The sequence below is a fragment of the Magallana gigas genome, chromosome 4 (genome assembly GCF_963853765.1).
Source record: "Magallana gigas chromosome 4, xbMagGiga1.1, whole genome shotgun sequence".
Taxonomy (NCBI): domain Eukaryota; kingdom Metazoa; phylum Mollusca; class Bivalvia; order Ostreida; family Ostreidae; genus Magallana; species Magallana gigas.
This window is the reverse complement of record NC_088856.1, coordinates 20,151,987-20,172,473: the sequence shown is the minus strand read 5'-3', so window position 1 is coordinate 20,172,473 and position 20,487 is coordinate 20,151,987. Positions and strand designations below refer to the sequence as shown.

Sequence of the window (20,487 nt, the reverse complement as noted above, 5' to 3'; positions counted from 1 at the left end):
GGCAGAGTCTCAAAGATGGGCTGGTTTGAAAGCTGATAGACTGAAATGGTGCAAGACATATTTCATTTGTTATTTAAGGAAGTATGGGACTACCGATTTTGAATCTACCGCGCAACTCTGAATGACGTAAACCAATTCGCGGTCGTTAAATCTGTTTGTTCAATTCTAAGGTATTAAACGATAAAATTTACAGTGGAAAGGGTTTTATAGGTTTTTTTAATAATAAATCGTGAATATAAATGATGATAATAAGAGTTAATTTAACCCAGAATTCTTTTTTACGACATAAATATCGGTTCAGTTTTCGGCAATGCGGAGGAAACGTGGATTTGGTTTTGCACGCTGAGAAGACCAATCGCCACATAAAGGTTGCTAGAGCTCAGAAAAAGGATAGTCTAGTGCGAACGTGGACGCTCTCCTGGGCAGACCAATCACAGATTTTGGTATAACAGCTGAAAAATTCTCATCAGAGATGGGGGAAGATGACTCGACGCCAGCAAAAGCGATCTGTCCAGGTTTGACTTACATTCATTGATAGAGTAAAAGTATTTGTAATCTCAGCAGGATTAAGTTCGTCGAGACTGAAAGTTTTTGATAGACGTTTTTTCAGATTTTCAGTTTCGGCGAATCTTGCTGAGACTAGAGTAAAAGTAAAATTGGTATGGACATCATTAATTTTTTCTTGTATAAATGCTATGGCGTTGTAATGCGCAAGCATTGTTATGTAAGATACCTATGCCTATCAAAGTAAGCATCGTACATATTCGTTAGTAAAGCCCCAAGCACCTGAGATGTAATTTCATAATAAAAAAAATAATTATAATTATTTATTTATTTTGACAGTATGCCACTATGGTTCAATGCACATATCAGGACACAGTGGAATTCTGTGTCTCTCATTTAAATAGTTAAACTTAATTCTAACATATATCAGAATTTGTATCATGTCGTCACATGTTTCAGATAATCAGATGTTTCCAGTAGTCGATTTTCAATGCATGGTTCAAAATGATGTCATACCACACATACGAAATCTCCTGTCGTCTCTATGCATATTCATTAGTCAAATTATCTAATTATCTGGCATTCAATTTATATTTATACTCTGTCCCGAGTTTTTGCTTCCACTTCTTTTCGCTTGATACTTCGATAATCATAAATACCTTTGAGTTCAAACTACGTTCATCCACTATTATAAAAAATGTCCAGATTTTATGTTTTGAAACGCCCCCTCTACCTCTTCGGGTTTCAATACACATCCCAAAATAAAAAGTCTGCTGAGATTTTGCATTTGCATTGCATCAGCCATAAATAAGCGCGGATGATAACGTTGAAAAATTGTGCGAGGTGTTCGGAGTACTTCCGAATGGAGAAAAGATAAAAACATTTCCCATTACAAATCTCTGTAAGGAATCTGTTTTTGTTCCAGTGAACTTTTATGAGTGAAAAATGATAATCTTAATTTGTCAATTAAGATATCCTGTATATTTTCCCTTTTATCGACTTCAACAGCATTTCTTTCACAGGTATGTGTATTTTTATTAAAAATAATCAAAAGTGATGGAAGCAGTAACTCGGGACAGACTATAAGCTACAAGTTGAAACTGCAAATGATGATGACTTTGATTTTGTATCAGTAATTTCTGATGCTATATATGAATGAGGTTAAAAATGATTTAGTTTTGATAGAAATTGTAAACTGACAGCCATTACAGTCATTTCATGCATATCTTTTACAATTTAATGCTATGCTATGGTATGCGATTTTAATGATATGCTATGAGATTTGTATGGTATGCTATGAGATTTGTATGCTATGCTATGAGAAATTGAAATGAAGGGCTTAATGATATGGTATGCTATGCTATGCTATGGTATGCTATGAGATTTGAACAAAAACGTCTCCATACACAGAAGAGTTCCACACATTTCGAAGTAAAATAATAAGAAGCCAAAGTTTACCACAAATCTATAATGTAAACATTTATTTTTTCAAATAAAAACATTTAAAACCGAGTTAAAATAATGTTGTATGCTATGCTATGGTATGCTATGGTATGATATGACGAATGCGATTCTATGAGATTGTATGCTATGGTATGGGATTCCAATGCTATGCTATGAGATTTCAATGCTATGCTATGAGATTTCAATGCTATGCTATGCTATGGTGTATGTTGTAAAAGATATGCTTGAACTGACTGTATGTGTGGGGTTATGAGTTAGACTATTGGAAACCCATGACGTCAGGAGATGTATTTTAAAATAGACAGACAGATTGAACACTTTATGTAATGATATACACTATGGTATACACATTAACTCATGATTTACATATTGACAGCAAAATAAATTTCAAAAAGGTGTGAAATAGATGTCAAGTACAATGTCAACCTCAGATGGTATCTTTTTTTCCCGTTAAAACACCTGTACAGTGTCTGGAGCTTTTATGTGAATTTCAGTCTTTCACAATAATACTCCCTCAAAAATTACTTTTCACAGCCCCATGCCCTTCTCCATGCATGTTGAAATATTTGCATTTATCTGATTGGAGAACATGTAATTTAAAAGTAAAGATTTCAGAAGTCATTGTCTTATATTAACTATTCCTCTCTTAGTAAATATTATTATGTTTTTTAAATCTGAGTTAACCTTAGAGTCTGTTTATGCCTTTATAATATGCATATATTTTTTTTACTGATCAACTTTGCAACCAACTGGTGTTCCATTTAAAATTCTCTCATGGTGCAAAAATTCCTGATTATGTAACTTAATATTACAGATGTTGACCATGAAGAAGTTGTCCAAATGTCTGATTGTGGTTGGAGACAGTGTAGGAGTTTGGTGGAATTAGGGATGTAAGCAGATATGCATTTAAGAGAGCTCGATGGTCGGGGCCATTTTTAGACTGTATTGATCTCCTAATGAAGAAAGCTATATATAGAAATATGCTGGTTGGCAGAATAGATAGAGAGAGTGAAGTCATGACGGTTTATCAGGTATTTGATAAATTACTAGTACATAAACTACTGGGTAATTTCGTTCGGTACAGTGTATCACTGTGATTGGTTTAATTTTCATGGATTTCAAGGGTATACTCTTTCATATCAACAAATTAAAGCCCCCATACAGTAAGGTAAAAGTAAATGTATTATTCCATATATATTTTGACTGAATCCTTAGTCCCAGAGATTATCACTGTGCAATATATTTTTTGTCATTTTTTTATTCTTTTTAAGACTCTAAGCATGAGTGTGCCAATTGAAAGTCTTTATTTAAAAAGTTTGTTTATTATATCAGTAAATTCTAGATTATATAATTTTTGAATGCCATAGAAATCGAACTGCATGTAGTTGAATAAACCCTGAATTGTCCCAGGCCTAGTCTTTGTGAACCATTAATTGTACATCCTAAGAAATCCTTGTGTTTGAATGTCACAACAGTTTTTAGATATTTCTCTATGTTTAAGTATTTAAGTTGATGCTATTTCCCATCTTTCAGGTCATTCATCTATGATCGGGACATTTTTTGGAAAAATAGAAAACTTTTCAACAAGATCGAAATCCTGTCGCACATGTACTTTGTCTCTCAATTCCAAATCAACACCTCCTCCACATGATTGCATTATCAACTGGAACGGAAAGTTCTATGAAGGCCATGGAGAGTGACATGATAGAAGAGATGGTCAAGGATGTGAATGATGGGTCTATTTATATAAAGACAATAGTTGGTGATGAAGATAGCACAATGATTTCCAAACTTCGGACACACATTGACACAAAAAATGGTAAAACATTGGATGCTAATCATGTGAAGGAAATCTTAGGGAACCATCTATACTTTGTGAAAAAATAACACACAACTTTAACTTTCAAAGTCATACAGTATTTCAAAAGATGTTTATACTACATCTTTGCCCAAATAAAAAGCAGATGTTGCAAAGATAAGCCAAGGATGTGCTCTTGACTGCTTCAATGTTTATGTTAGATATATAATAAAATTGTTGATAGCGTTCGTGCTGGAGCGGTAATTGTCAGCTTCATTAGTTATGCTAGATTGGTAATACATGTAACAATGTTGAGAGGGCTTTTGACTTGGGTGCATTATTTGTACAAGTTTGTTGATCTATTACATTGTGGAGTTAAATGTCCAGTATAAACTTGATTAGTATTAAAAAAAAATTCATACCATAGTATATGGTTGTAACAGTAATGGATGTTGTTCTGCCAAAACAGCTTAAAATTATATTCGGCATTTGTACTGTGCATTTTGTACTTGATGTAATGCTGATTTCAATCTTTTTTTATGTTTCAGAGTTGAAAAAAATAAGTATAAGATACATGTAGCAAATCATAAATTAAAAAATTAAATAATTATTTGTTTATACCTATTAGAATTATTTTGTTCCTACCTGGTATATTGTTATAAGGTGCAAATGGTTTAAACATTTGTATTTTAACAGAGGAATTTCAAGTTAAGCAGAGGAAATTTGGGATTTAAATGAATTATTTTTTACTTTTTTGGTGAATTTTATAAAGTACTAGCATTGTAGTAAAGATATTATTAATTGACTCAATGTTTATTGAACAAAAAGTTGGTATTGATTATTTTATCTACACTAGAATAGTGATCAAGTGAAAATGGCGTGAAATAGTGAAAACAGACCAGAGTTAATTCAGATTGCAATATCTTTTTATCTAAGTCATTGACATATGAGTTTCTCCTTTTTCAGTGAAAGCATAACATTTTTATATTTCGTTTAAGTTCAAAAATAAAACTTTCAATTATATCAAAACAGATTTTTTGATCATTTTGCATTGAAGGTAAACACAAAAAGCAACAAATTTGAACCATGCAGAGGAAATTCGGTCGCACATTATATGATACTGAGGAGGCTTTCAGAATCTTTTTTTAAATAAATTGTTCTTCTGTCAATGTATTATAAATAGCATATAAGAAAAATGAAATAAAATGACTTCATTTCTGTTGCAAGTGGTGTATTTTGAAGAACGGAAGTATTTCCAACAAGGGTATGTTTGGATACCGTTACCATGGAAACAAACATATCAACCTATCAACAAATTGTTATATTGTGTAAGAAAAAATGCAATCCTATTTGTTGAACCAATTTTTAAATTTTTTTAATTACTTTGGTGTCAGTCCCATACTCCCTTAAAGGCAAGTAAAAGGAGTGGTATAGGTGGTGAAATGGTTAGGTTAAAATGCAAAAAAAAAAATCACGTACTTTCCGTTTTAGTTTTCCACCTGATAATAATTTGTTATAAGGTGCATTTTAAAAGTTGTAGGTCTTACCAAGACTTTTCATTCGGTATACAGATAAAGGGATTGGTCCCTATAATTAGGGAGTTAGAGATTTCCAAAGTTTTTGACAATAACTTGTAAAGGAATTAAAATGTCTGATGCATTATTGAAGTAAAGTTGTAAAGAAATTAATTCCGATTCCTTCCGTAGTATTTAATTTGATGCTTTCGTACAATGTAATTTATAATAAGTATTTGCCGAAACAATTTTTGTCAGTTTGGTCCATTTTCGTGGGTGTGTGCACGTTTAAGAAGTAATGAAAGAGCTTCTTGTAATGAACAGATAAATAGCGCGTAAAGATGATTCCACATTAAATTCCCAAGTGTTTTTATTCATATGTACATTTTGATTTAATTAAGACTAATCTCTTTGACCTTATCTCTGATGCTTGTTTCAAAACTCTGCCCCTCTCTATATTAAGATACAGGTACATTACGAGAGTCAGGTAACCGATCGATAACAGAACCGCTAGCTGTATTCAGGCCGTCGCCCAGACAACAGTGCTTGTGCTTGTAGAGCTGGATGTACACATGTTTAACACCCCACCGTTTAATTGTAACGAAGACATCTCGATTTTTTTCAGTACTGGGAGAAGTGCTAATAAAATGGTTCCAATGCATGGTATTAAACTCAAATTTATTACAACATGTTTTAAATCTTAATATGTGTTATCTATTCCCGTATAAAAAATATAGCAAAATATTGAACTTACATGTATCTGGTCAGCGATAACCTCCGTCCGTATTCATCGAAAGACATTAGGTCAATAAGCCGTATATTGAAGTGTATTTCTCCTTTAGTTGGTACGTGTAGTAACTGATAATTGTGAAAACCATAGAGGAACGCATGATCTGCATATAATAACTGCTTGATACAATATTTTTTTTTCCAAACATGCTTTTTGTCTATTATGATAAGAAAATAGCTTGACTTCAGATAGGAAATTACTCATTTTCTTTATTCCCCTTTTCAATAAACAAAACAAACCAACAAACAAAATTGATCCAGATAAATAAAATTATCCAAAAAAAACAACAACTCCAAAACAAACTACACAGTCATTCACCCACAATATTGCCTTTTCGATATTTGTCATCGTTGTAGATTCAGTTGACTCATAATTTTACTTTTATCATGGTTAGAATATAATAACGGTATATTTTGTATATTTTTTCAATTAATGCTGAAACTTCAATACTTTAGCATTGAATGATTCATTTTTGACGTCGTCGTGTCAATAACTGCCGTCAGGTGAGCAGACAAATTGAATAACGCGCGTTAGCGCGTTTTGATAATTTGTCTGCTCACCTGACGGCAGTTATTGACACGACGACGTCAAAAATGAATCATTTAATGCTTATATTTACATTCCCTTACTGAAGAAATCAATTGTTTACTTAAATAAATCGATATAAAGTGCAGATCACGGAGGGAGTGAATAAGTAACAGCAGGAACAGCTGTTTTGTAAAACCGGTTTAAACTGGTTTTCACATAGACTGTTGAGATGAGATCGACGAGCATGAAAATATAATCCATGATAAATAACTCTTGAAATGGTGCTTTAAGCAATAAAGTCAACTTTTTTGTTGAATAATTATAAAACATGGTGTTTTTACAACATTCATGAAATACATTTTTTAACAAATAACATAGAAATCACTGTTTGAGAACTACTTATGTAAATTACTCGTAAATTCATACGCAGTGAATAGGTGTTGCATTTAGAGGCATTTAAACGTCACGGAATTTAATGGAAAAACACAGTAGAATGTAAATATATGCATTTATACGCAAGGCTTATGCACATTTAGTCTTTCCTGGCAACTTGTCGCCTGTGTTGTTTGAGCATTTTGAATTCATCAAGAGAGAGAGAGAGAGAGAGAGAGAGAGAGAGAGAGAGAGAGAGAGAGAGAGAGAGAGAGAGAGAGAGAGAGAGAGAGAGAGCGAATTTGTCCTTTTTACATCGATATCATAGTATGGATAACTCTGTTTTTGTACAAAATCGTATACATTATTGGTAGTGAATACTAAAATTAAAAATCCAAAAGAAAGAAGCAACCTTCAAAGAATCATGTAATATTTTAAGTAAGTGCTTGCATGACATAGAACCCCTTCTTGATCAACGTTTTCATTAACGCATATGCAGAAAAAAATATTTTGATTTTTTCTTAAATTTCTTTTGATTTAAAAAAGAAGTTGTTCTCAGTCTCTCTTCATGCTTGTTTGTTAGCAGTTTAATTAATCTAAATTCATTGTGCATATTTTTTTGTAATCTAAAAAAAAGAGATGTAAATCTTTGTCCCATGGAACGTTTTGGATAAAGCAATGAAGAGTTGTATCTTGAAACCTCAAAAAACAAATTATAAAACCCTGAAATTGTAAAATGCTAACACTGAAAAGTGTGCCCAATTTCTTGATTTTTTAAGGGAAAATCTCATTGATGTACCAAAAAATGACTCTTTGAGACAAAATAAATTGACATAATCATTAAGAGTTTGACAATCTCTAGCTGCCGATCTGTAGCTCCTAGTCTAAAAACGAATTTGATGGACGACCTAGGACCCAGATCGTCCATCCTAATTTCTTAAATATTGCCGTTTCTTTCGTACGCGGACGCATGCTGACCGAATACTCACTGAGACTAAATAGTTCGTATTTTAAGTTTTAACTACGTTGAAAAGTAATATTACATTGGCATTCCGATAATTTTGAAAATGGTTAATTAAATAAAAATGATTAAAATTACAGAAAAATTACTGGCATCGGTTTCCCCCTCTAGAAAAGAAGGGGGAGCTCTCCACTCCACCCTCAGCAAAATTCAAATTTCTTTAAATGTCATGCAGATTATAAAATTACCAAAAATATGCCTAATTCATCCTCTGGCAAGCTCACCCCCCCCTCCCCCGGGAACAATTTTATGATCTGCGCTTGCTCCCCCTCCGCAAAATTATTCCTCAAAACTCCCTGTAAAATTTCCAGGATCTCCGCATATATTTGAGAAGGTTCATTGGCGCTTGCCACGTTCGATAAAAAATGCGTGTAAAATGTTGTCTTTTGATCTTCATACCGGGCAAACCCACTGTATAAATATAACCGTCGTCCATTTTCTGTATGAATTGTATTTCACAAAGAAATCACCATGAAACAAACTCTTACGTATATCGAAAGCATTTGCCTCTTTTGCTCAGTGTTTATACATCTAATATTGCACCATGGTCAGGTATCAATTTTGTATTACGTCACAAGTATGACACAGCTACGACGGAAGACTTTATCGTTGCTTGTAACGAATTCGTCTCTAGTTCTATTTCTTATCCTGATATAATTTTTGCTTTCTATTTACATAACGAGCAATTCGACACGCTAAATAAAAAAAATCGAGACCTTGCCCAGCCAGCAGCAAAATCTAAGAGGCGACCTAGGAAACATGACGTGGCAGCTACTGTTAAGCCCCAAGTTCAGACAGCTACTATACCCAGCGAGCTAGTTACATGTACATGCACAACCGGCGTTTCAAGCCGTGGCGTATTTTCTAGGCCAAAATCAGACCCACCAGTGCCCATCGAGCCACTACCGCCATGCATGGTGGGCCATGATCAGTGTACAGGTCATTTGACAATTGTTTTGCCTGCATGATGCCCAGATAAATCTCAGCAGACCTCTCTTATGAAGTTCTATGTTTTCAACTATATGGGACAATGTAGCAAATACCAATGTCAATAAGAAACATGAATGTTTTGTATTCACTAACTCACTCTTACAATAGGTACATACCATACATAGCATCTAGTTTGAATTTTAGGTCTAATGGTGGGCAGACAACATGGCGACCCTAGCTCCCCAAGATGCCCCCAGCCCGAAGTGCAGCCAGTCGTGACCCTTATTCCCAGTCATTTAGACAAATCAGTAACATTGGTACCAACAATGAGAGGCTCTTATAGATTGATACATCATCTATCCCATCCCCACCACCTGGAGCCAGTGTCAATGATTTCAAGGACAAAAACTACATGTAAGCAAAGACGCAATGTTATAAAAAAATCAAAATTGTACATAAATTTTATTCACTTTTTGTAGATTTGTTTCCATTGCTGCATCGAATATTATCTGGTATTATCCAAGTCGTTAAGTCTTACTAAAATTTGCTTACAATCAAGAACAGATCTGCATCGCCGATAAATAAGATTATCTTCGGTAATGCAAATACAAACTCATATTGATTTTTCACGTTTAAAAACGGATTAATACCAGTTTAAAATAACAGTAAGGCCGAGATAGTTGCAGAAGCTCCCATTTCATTTCGAGGGACTAAGATGTATTTTTATCATGTCTTCGGTGAGTTATTAGATTTACAAAATATTTAGGAGGTTATTTAATTTTTTAATTTAATAAAACTGATGCAAAGACAATTAAGAAAACTTCTAAACATAAAACAACAATGGAGTTTTATCTTATTAGTATTTTGTTTTAAAGAAATGTTTTGTGTTGCAATCATGTTTAAATTCTTTATCAGCTCTGATAGGGTTTTTTGAAGTTTGTGAAATATGATTGATAAAACAGAAAATTTTAATTTGATCAAGAAATTATCAAAGACATTTTTTCCTCTTAAAACATCAAGAATAAATTAGATTTAGAATTTAACTTTAAAATGTTTATCAATTATAATTTATTTTATAGTAGAAGTGATGTGTGTAGTATTTATAATGTAAAGATGATCAAATATTTTCCATCAGGAGTTTTCAGCTTTCTGGCACTTGCACATACCCATGCTACCAATACAGAGTTCACACGAATTGAAAATGGAATATTGGACGACCTCTATGTTCATTCACAACAATCCGTTTTGTTGAACAGCATGGCATCATGCTCAGCTCATTGTTCTCAAAGCGTCGGTTGTAAGTCATATATTTGGAAGAATGCCACATCCAGCTGCGTGTTGTTGTCAACGGACATCACAAGAAACGTTTTGGACCCTTCAATTCCCCAAGACATTGCAGTATACACTAAATGTAAGTTTTCTTTAGAAATCATGTCAAAATCAATATCCAATTTGGTAAATACATTCATTTTATTCATTTTATGATATTTTATTAAACAGCCTTCATAAACGCATTTACTTATCACCGACGGGAAACAAGATAGTATGAAATTACTGTATATTAAGTCACTTTTAAATCGAAAAATATATACTTAACTCGGGCATTACATTTGGATTTTTGCTAGTAAGAATTAAGAAACATTTTAATCGCAAAAAGTGTCTGACGCAAGAAAAAAACGTTACACACAGATTCCTGTGGTTTCATCAATATTCGTTGAATTCCAATTTTCGTGGATTTCGTCTTTACGTTGATCGACGAAACTAAATGTTCATTGAAATGCAATTTCTATTAATATTTTGTACTGATGGGGTTATTGGCCACGAATTTACATATCCTTGAAACTGGGATTTTCACTTGATCCATGAAAATTAATACCCTTGAATATTAATGAAACCACAGTATTTAATATTTGCTAATTTTGTAACGTGCGAAAACGCCCGTATGTAAGGTATCCTTACTGTTTGTTAAAACACTTTTTTAATCATGAATCGATGAATAACAATTTAATTTTTCATTGCGGTTATTTGGATTATTGAAAACCTAACAGATACGAATACACCCATACTCAGAGACTTTGACCTTTAAACATACAGCATCATAATCTAAAAAATGACATTTTATTGTGTAAATCATCTGTTATTCTTGATACAGATTATCGCAGTTGCTTTGAGTTTGGATACGACAAAATTGATGGCATAAATGGATATTGTTTCAAAAATTATGGCGTAAAGAAAGCATACTCTGAAGCACAGAACACGTGTCGAAAAGATGGAGGACATCTTGTACGAATATCATCATCGACCAAACATGGACACATTCAATCGTTCATGAATCTAAAATCAAGTATGTATTAACATAGTTTTGTCATTGTTTAAAGCATGAAACTGTTTTCCCACTCATCGTAAGATCACTGGGTATCTTTTTGTCAATGGATAACGTCCTCAATCTTTGTGATTGAATTTCACGCTAAAGATTGTGCAATTTCTTGGTTATGCAAAGATGTAACGCAGTACCTAAGGCTTATAGACTTATTATAATCATATTTTGATTATAATGCCCTGAATTTTCAAAATGTGTATGTTCCTTATCAGTTGTTTATTATAGATTTTTTGAGCTTCACTCATGATCAAATCAATGCATACAGTATAGCGGGTTTTGTCCTTTTGGCGGGACACAAATGGCGGATTTGGGCATACAAAGTATGCCATTTATTTGGCAGATGTCATTTTTGTGAATCCAATTTCCTTTCATGAAAATTTTACTATTATTTTTTAAATAATGGAGAGGTTAATGTAGTTGATAAAAAACGATAGCCATGATCATGATCATGACTTGGCAAAACATATATCTATTTAAATGGAGGGTGCTTCCACATAATTTTTAACTTTTCTGGTCAATTGGGTTTTGAGAGGGTTTTTAAAGATTGTTCCTATGTATCATTCAATCAACCATTGCTAATTTGGTAGCCTAAACCCTATCTTGTTGAATGCATTTTCAACAAAAATCAAATCTTCATTTACTGAGGATGTTTTCCACTCAAAACATATTTTCTTTCTTATATTTTTTTAGAAGAAGATATTAGAATATTGTATTTCTATCTATTCCCATGTAAATTTAAAATATCAACTCACTATCGGAAGATGCAGTCACACAGAATTTAATGTTCCAACCTAACTGTTTTTAGAACAGATGCTTTTTGATTTTTTTCGTTTAACATTTTATAATGCCTTTCCCCTCATCTAGTGGCCCTATCCTTCGCCTGGCAATCATGATTTAAAACCATACCTTAAAGCGTTCACGCAAGATTCAGTATTTCTTGCTACATGTGTTATGGGAAAAAACATACTTATATATGTCAAGATGATTTTCATTCAGGTTCTAGTAAAATATCACCGCGATAACAATACTGCGACGATGTATTACGCAAATGATTAAAACACCATCACGGGATAGCGTTAAAAATACCGGATCAAGGTTGGCCATAGTGTATATCAAAATAATGAATGCTTATTCTTATATTTTTCGAGAAGAGAAATTTCAACTTCCAGTTCCACATTTATTAAGCATTATTTTTTTTATATGTGATTCACAAAGGAGAGTGCCTTTCAAATCAAAGTACTGAAGTACTGACGGGAGTTGATTTTATCGATTATCATTTATTTAAAAATCAACTTATCTTGCATGGAAATTAGTTTCAAGTCTGTATTTGAATTACGCTTTCTTCTATTATATGAATTTTTAGACTTTTCCGATCAGAATTTCGAGAAACCCCATAAGAATCATGTTGTGTAATATTTAAAGATAGATTTCAAACTATGTATTAGTAATCGAAACAATTTTAAGAATCGTATGGATCCAGGCACTATTGATATCGAACACTAGTCTCGTTCAACAAGACGCTCGGCTGTCTCCGTTAATCTCCGACAAGCAAGAGAGCCTCTCTGCTTGTCGGAGATTTACGGAGACAGCCGAGCGTCAGGTTGAACTAGACTTTATTAAACTGTGGCATAGGAACACATGGGACTACAAAAATATCTAAATTGTTCGTATTATATAAAATCTGAATATTTTCAAAGTGTTTATAGATAAGTTTCCTTGAAAACAATGCTTCAGCATACACAGAGGCGGATCCAGCAATTTGGAAAGGGGGGGGGGTCCAATTGATGAAAATCAGTAGGTGAAAAATTGTTTATTTGTCAATAAACAAGGCCTTTTGAACGTTTTCCGTGCGTAAATTTAATAAACATTTATCTCGTTAATGTCTTCGTCTATTTTAATATCAGAGTGTAAAGCATTTTTGAACGTTTTGGTTTAGGTAAGGAAGATTTGCATAATTTCTGGCCTTAAAAAAAACAAGTCTCCAGCAATGAGAACGTGCGTCTATGCTTAACAGAAAAAAACAATAAGAAAAAAATAATTCAGACCAATTACGATAAGCTATAATGAATTTTTTGGTAATAGTTCATCTGCTTTATAGATGGAATATGTGTAATGCAATTGTAAAAGCAATGTGGTAGTCCCAGGGAACTTGATGTGATCTATGTCCCCTTAAAGGGCGCGCCACATCATCCGGCACTGTACAGATGCGATCATATTCAGGAAAGTTTTGAAAAATTGTGCATTTCATAATGGTTTACATATTAACCCCTTACACGGTTTATTTTGTAACATAGTTTTCTACTCTTGGTAACAAAAAAGGTTTCTTTTGTGTTTCATGTGGGTATGAAGGTAGCTGGCATTCCAGAAAAATAGCATAACCTGCATAAGCGGGTCATGTAATTCAATTCTTTGTATTTTTCGTACGGAACGAAGTAAAACTTTTTTATTATAATTACTTGAGTTAATTAACAAAGCAATATTTTGAAAGCAGCTTTTAAAAGTAAAACGAATGCGTGTACTCGTACTTAAACGTCGTTTTACTCGATGGCTTGTCAGTTTAAGACTGTATGAACTATAATCGATTTTTTGTTTAAGAAATAGAGCAGAAAATACATTGTAGATGTTTAAAATATTATAAAACTGTGTTTTTAGCGATACTGCTTCAGTTTATGTAATATTTTTAATTTTCCACATGAGTGAACACCGGATGCTGAAGGGGAGTACTTTTTCGATAAAAAATCATTAGGGTTTTTTTTTTCATATAAGAAATACATGCAAATTACGGTATGTTGTAAGAAATTCTTTAAATAAGCAATTGTAAAAGCATTTCTTTCAGATAATTACAGTATTTATATTATAAATGGGAAACATTGCCTTTAAATAGGCATTACAAGTTTTAAAAAAAAATCATATGTCCCAGAGAAAGGGGGGTTCCGACCCCCGGACCCCCCCCCCCTCCTCTGGATCCGCCAATGATACATTACATCGAGAATTTCTCTATTAGTTTAAAGAACTAAGTCTTGTCAGCGGTGATGATTTGTGTTTAGGTCCAAACACTGTTTCACTTTCGGTTTGCCAGAGTAAGTGCATAAGAGAGTTGATTAAAATCAACTTACAAAAACTAATTAATGTATTTGTTTAAACAGTTTTGGGAATGTACGTTGACGGTACTGATCTTACTGACGGAACATGGCGTCTTTCGGATGGGAGATCAATGTTTCTGAATTGGCGGCCGGGCGAGCCATCCGGTAATGATCACTGTGTCATGATGTTTGATGACGGGACAAACAACGATATACCGTGCGATGTGACGATATCCTTTCTTTGTGAAAGACAGCTCAACATATAGAACGTATTTCAACACACGTAAAAGGAGAAAATGTTTTTGTTTATTAAATAGGCTCTTATAATGGCATATGTATTAAAGAAAGAGATGGCACCAGTTGATTATCATTATTTTCCCCTTATATGATAAATTAATTCGAGATAACGAAGTTTGACTGTAACTAGTAAGTAGTTAAGAAAGAAAATGCACCTATATGCTCTCAAATATATTGATCGCTTTATAAAGTCTTGGTGGGAGGGCAGAACAAAAATATAGGGAAATGAAGTAAACAGTGTACCCCTACAAAAAAGTTTAGTCTTATATCTTGCATAGGGTTTTCTTATTTTTGGTAAAAATGGTATTCCATAAAGGTAAAATGTCGAAGATTAAGTGTATGGAAAAATAAGTGAATAATTATATAACTAAATATTTATCCAACTGAAACTTCACCCTCAGGCTTTTTATTTAGAAATTAACTTCAAAAAATCTACGTAACAATCGGCTGCGACGAAAAATACGTTGGGACATAGAGAAGGACAAATGCTCGATCTGTTGTACTCAGGTTGATTGGCCCTGTCGTGCGGATCTGTTTATGAACTACCCTTAGATTGTTTTTTTTCTGTAAATCTAACCTGTTATATGTATCCGCCTTTGATCTATGATCCGTCAGTGAACTGTGATCCGTGTGCTAGTACCGTCCCGTCGAACTGTCCTGTCATCTCCGTTGCCATTCAATCAACTGAAGAGTTGTTAACCTTTGTTAAGATTAATTCGTTCTGTATTTGTTTATCGTCTTTTAATATTCAATCATGTTATCTATTAATATGTAAAGGTTAATAGTTTTGACTGGTGTCTTTTGTAAGAGTCGCTTAAGTTTTAGAATTGAGAACATTCTTTCGGCTATGTTTAGATTTCTTCATTTGTCGCACGTTACACTGTAATTTTTCAAAAAGTTCAAAAATATGTAAAAAAAATATTAACATTTTCAAATGCAAATTGGCTGATACAATTAAAAAAAACAAACAGGGTTTGCGATGATGAAGATGGATATACAAATATAGTTAATTATTAGGATATATACATTCTATTTTCATGTTTTCGTTCTGAAACATCTCTTCCAAAACAACTATGGCATCTAGTTTTAATATGTTGATATAGGAAAGAACATAATAAAAACTTGAATTTTTACAGTAATTGTAAATAAAGCAATGAATGAAATCAGTTTATATGATACGATGAATTAATTTAGATCTGTGTATTTTTTCCTATATGATATGTAAACAACAAATAACCTGCTTGTTGTTTTAACAACGTTATAAGCGTAAAATAATGTTTTAGATACCGGAATTTTTCTACCATAGTTATAAGATATTGAAACTTTTCACTGGAAGCATTATGCAAAATAAAAAAAAAATCAATAATACCAGTTTGTTAAAAACAACAATCAAATAAATCAGAAATGTAATTTTCTCTATATAATGGGTATAGAAGCGTTGATAATCATACTTCTGTGTACTTTTCTATGATGATACATTTATATATAAAAATAAATTGTTCTTTCGCTTAGCTTGAAATACTCTCTTTGCTACACTGTTTGTCCACGGTACATATGTATTCATACATCGAAGCTACTCACTACAAGAAATCTACATCTCTTACGTTTACATTGTATTTTTGGAACTGTTTTGACATGAATTAGGCAAATCAAATCACTTTTTTCATCCTTGATAATAGTGTGCAAATAAGATAAATATCTCTAAAAATTAATCAAACTTTAAGTGTCAGACTTTGAAATAAAATCAAAATACAAAGCGGACAACAAAACTCTGCCCATTTTATTGTGTATATATTGATGACAACACGATGAAGTGTTGGGCTGTCCCATGCTTTTTTAAATACCGTTATAAAACGTTGATGAATTAAAATATTGACGATCACTTAATGCATGGAAAAAAAGTAAAAGAGAAAACCGCGTTAAATTACTTCAAAATGAGGAATGTTAATTATAAATTAAATGCATAATATCCGCTAGAGTATTGGAAAAGAATTTTAAAGCAAGAAGACAAAAGTCAAATTATTACATACACTGTACATATATTTCTACGTGGTAAAACGTGAATACCAGCTAACGAAATGTTTATGAAGTTAAATTGCTTAAAATGTTTATATACTAGTTTTGCCACATCATAAAAGCTTTTTAAAGCATCATTTGATTTGTCGCGTGACATAGAATACTACATGTAGGTGCAGTCCTCTGAATAATAGAACATTTTATGAACAACAAAATGTATTTAAAAAAAACAGACGGCGTTAAGGTACAATAATTTTACAATCTTTAATGGATTTTTTTAGGATAACAAAATTTAAATAGACAGAGTTAGAGAAACAAAATGTTAAAACATAATATCGCTAGCATGACTGTCACGATCAGATGTTTTGATTAACAAATCATTAGTGCACAAATTAATAAGATATAAGTTGACTGGTTTCCCAGAACAAAAACAGACATTTTGCATAGATAAGAAAACTGAAACAATCTTAGCCTAAATTCATATACATAATAAATTGAATAATTAGTTACATAGTTTTGTTGTGACCGGGTACGGGATGATACCTGATTAGTATAATTCATACCTTTCGAAGCGAAGCCGAGCTGGGTATGAAATTTACTAACCAGGTATCATCCCGTACCGGGTCACTACATGACTACGGAACGATTATATGTTACTGACTTTTTTGTGTAAATGACATAAAGATAACTAAACAATAAAAATCAATCGTTTTATAATAAAGTTACAATACCTTACCTGACGTTACAATAGTCTAAGAATGACGTCATAATGCTCAAAGGGGGTTATATTTCTTACTAACTGTGTATAGGATATACATTGTCTCGATGTGACTGTTGTTCGCTAATATGAGGGAAAAGGAGAGGCCATTTGTTTTTCAAAATGACAGCTTTGACAAAATGTACGTGGATACGCCGGAAAAAACAAATAGGTTATTTTTAACATTCTACTACAGTTATTGCCGAGATTCAAGAGATGCCGCGGACATTATTCTCCAATATACAACGAATGTCATCAGTAAATTATCAGATCAGAAATACTTTTTTGTCTCGCACTGATCCTGAAAGTACAATTTCCAACCGTAAACAGCTTTAAAACCAAGTCAATTTCACGTGTTACTTCAAGTCAAAACGATGTGTATTGCCTCAAATGTTCATTTATAAGAGATCAATGCTGCTGTTCCTCAGACCTCCCTTGCACATTTTCATTGTTTGTTTTTACATAAAATATATAACGTGTAGTAGTAATAATCGTATTAAATCGACCTTAAATATTAGGAATATGATTTAAAGATACTTTATAAATAAGTGTAGAGTATTTAAGAAAGAAAAACTCTGTCGTCTGCATGTGATTCCTTTGATTGATACACATGTAAACATTAATAACACAACCGTTGGGGTCACAGGGAACAGTCGTAAAAATGACCTAAATCGCCTCTCTATAGGTGGAACGATTTGTAGAAATACTGAGCTATTAGTAGAATAGAAATAAAGTTCTTGTTATCGTGAATGTTGCAGGATAACCTCCTCGGTCTCAAAATGTATTTTGAAATATAAGGTTTCGGCTAACACCTCGGCTTTTATATTTCAAAACAACATTTCTCGACCTCGGAAGTTATTTTGCAACATTCACAAAAAACTGGTACTTTATTTCTTTAATATAACTAGGCTTCTCAGCAGCAATTTTTTGTCATAATTGAAAACTATATACCCTATCAATTGCGAGAGAATATAATACTTGCTTTTGAAACGCACGAATCAATATGTCAAACAAGTTTAGTTGAATTCTGTATGATGCTTTAATAAAGCCAAAAAAATCAATACATTAATTTATTTCTAAAACCAATATGGATGTTGCTATATTTATTGCTAAAACTTTAGAATTCTAGATTTTAATTAAAACGTAAATAAACCAACATTATTAAAGATAAAAGTCATATTGATTTCTTTACTTCAATGTATTTATATATATATATATATATATATATATATATATATATATATATATATATATATATATATATATATATATATATATATATATATATATATATATTACGGATGTAATAGCCGTCAGGCTCTCGGGCTGATATACAGCGACCGAGAGCTAATATAGGATGCGATAAAATTATTTGCATGTTATGATTTTTATATCATATATGCTAATAGAAAATATCAAAGAAACAATAAATAACACCATGTGATGAATGATTATTGTTTAATAACCGCTCTGTGTCTATATATTTTCTATCTCTGATAAACGTCCCTGGAATTTTTGCGCCAGTTCTTTGTATACCAAGTTTCACCGTTCAACTTCGATCCCCGAGTATATCGTTGTAGTGTCCCGGAATTATTCTTTCCGGATTTGTTGGTTTTTACTTTTCATTTATTGACTGTATTCCGGGTGATCAAAGGCATCAGTGCCAACCTCGTGGGTTCCAGAACCCAGCATATTTTACTGTCTTTAAAGCCACCTATGAAGTAAGTTTTGTGCCTTTTCATTTATTACGATGCATAACACTCGTTTCCTACTCATATATAATTTTTAACTGTCATATAGAGTCATCGAGCATTTGGCGCGTTTTTACCTGCCATTGTTTTGGTCGTTAATTTTGCATGCATTACATTGCATTGATTGATACTTGCATTTTTAATACATTTATAAACATGATAGGGATAAACTATTTTAATGTCCGTTTATGAATTCATGGAAATGCTTTCGATCGAATAGCTCTTTGAGATTTGTTAAAATTCAAAACTATGGAAGCCCACTCTTGTCATATTTTTATTGTGTATGTTTTATATTGAGATACTGTTTATATTTTGTATTGTTTGTTTGTAGTTTTTCACCCTCTCCGGGGGTTTGGATGCAATAAAACCTTGAACATTGCACAGTGAAAAATTCATAGCCGAGCTAGTGATTAAATGAATGGAAGGTTCAACGACAAACATCAGCCAGATAAGTCCACCTTCAGCCATGTCTTCAGGAAGAAGGTCTTCCTCCATAGCTTCAGAGCTAGCCAGACACCGGGCCAAACTAGAAGCGGCAAAAGTGCGGGGAAAATATCTTCAACAAGAATATGAAATGGAAAGACAAAAAGCCATACTTGACCGAGACCTTAAGGTACTTCAGTGCAAAAGAGAGATGGAGGAAGCACAGATTGAAATGAACAGTCTAGAAGGTTTAGATGAAGTACCTGATGAGAATTTTACAGATAAAGAATACCAAAACCTTCAGCAAGTTGCTCAGGAGAGAGTCGAGGAGTTTGTACAACAGCAGTCGGAGTTGAAGACTGGATCAGAGAAAAAGGCACATAGTGTCGTACCAAACAACATTACACTGTCTCCTATGACGCCAGCATTCGTTCCAAAAGAAGACTCGAGCAATGGACATATTAATGAAGTGTCTAAGTTCCTTGCAAAGAAAGATTTATTGTGGTGTCGACTCACAAAATTTGACGACCGCCCAGAATACTTCACAGGATGGAAAACAAGTTTTAAAAACATTGTGAGTGAACTGAACTTAACATCTTTGGAAGAGATAGAACTATTGAATAAGTGGTTGGGACCAGAATCAGCGAGATATGCACAAAGCATAAGGACCGCCAGTGTGAATCCGGATATCGCTTTGGCCCGACTACGGGAACGCTTGGAGGACAGATACGGTAGGCCTGAAATGATTGAGGCGGCACTAAAAAACAAACTTTCAGCCTTCCCGAGACTCAGTATTAAAGACAACAAACGATTATACGACCTCGTGGACATTGTGTCAGAAATAGAAGCAGCAAAGGAA

At 33.0% G+C, this 20,487-nt stretch overlaps 1 long non-coding RNA gene across 1 annotated transcript; it reads left to right on the top strand.

Moving 5' to 3' along the window:
• Positions 1 to 323: 323 nt before the first annotated feature.
• Positions 324 to 4,094, top strand: LOC136275132 (uncharacterized). Its single transcript, XR_010713648.1, has 3 exons — positions 324 to 515; positions 2,783 to 2,999; positions 3,502 to 4,094. It is a non-coding gene; the product is annotated as an uncharacterized lncRNA (long non-coding RNA).
• The last annotated feature ends 16,393 nt before the right edge of the window (positions 4,095 to 20,487 follow it).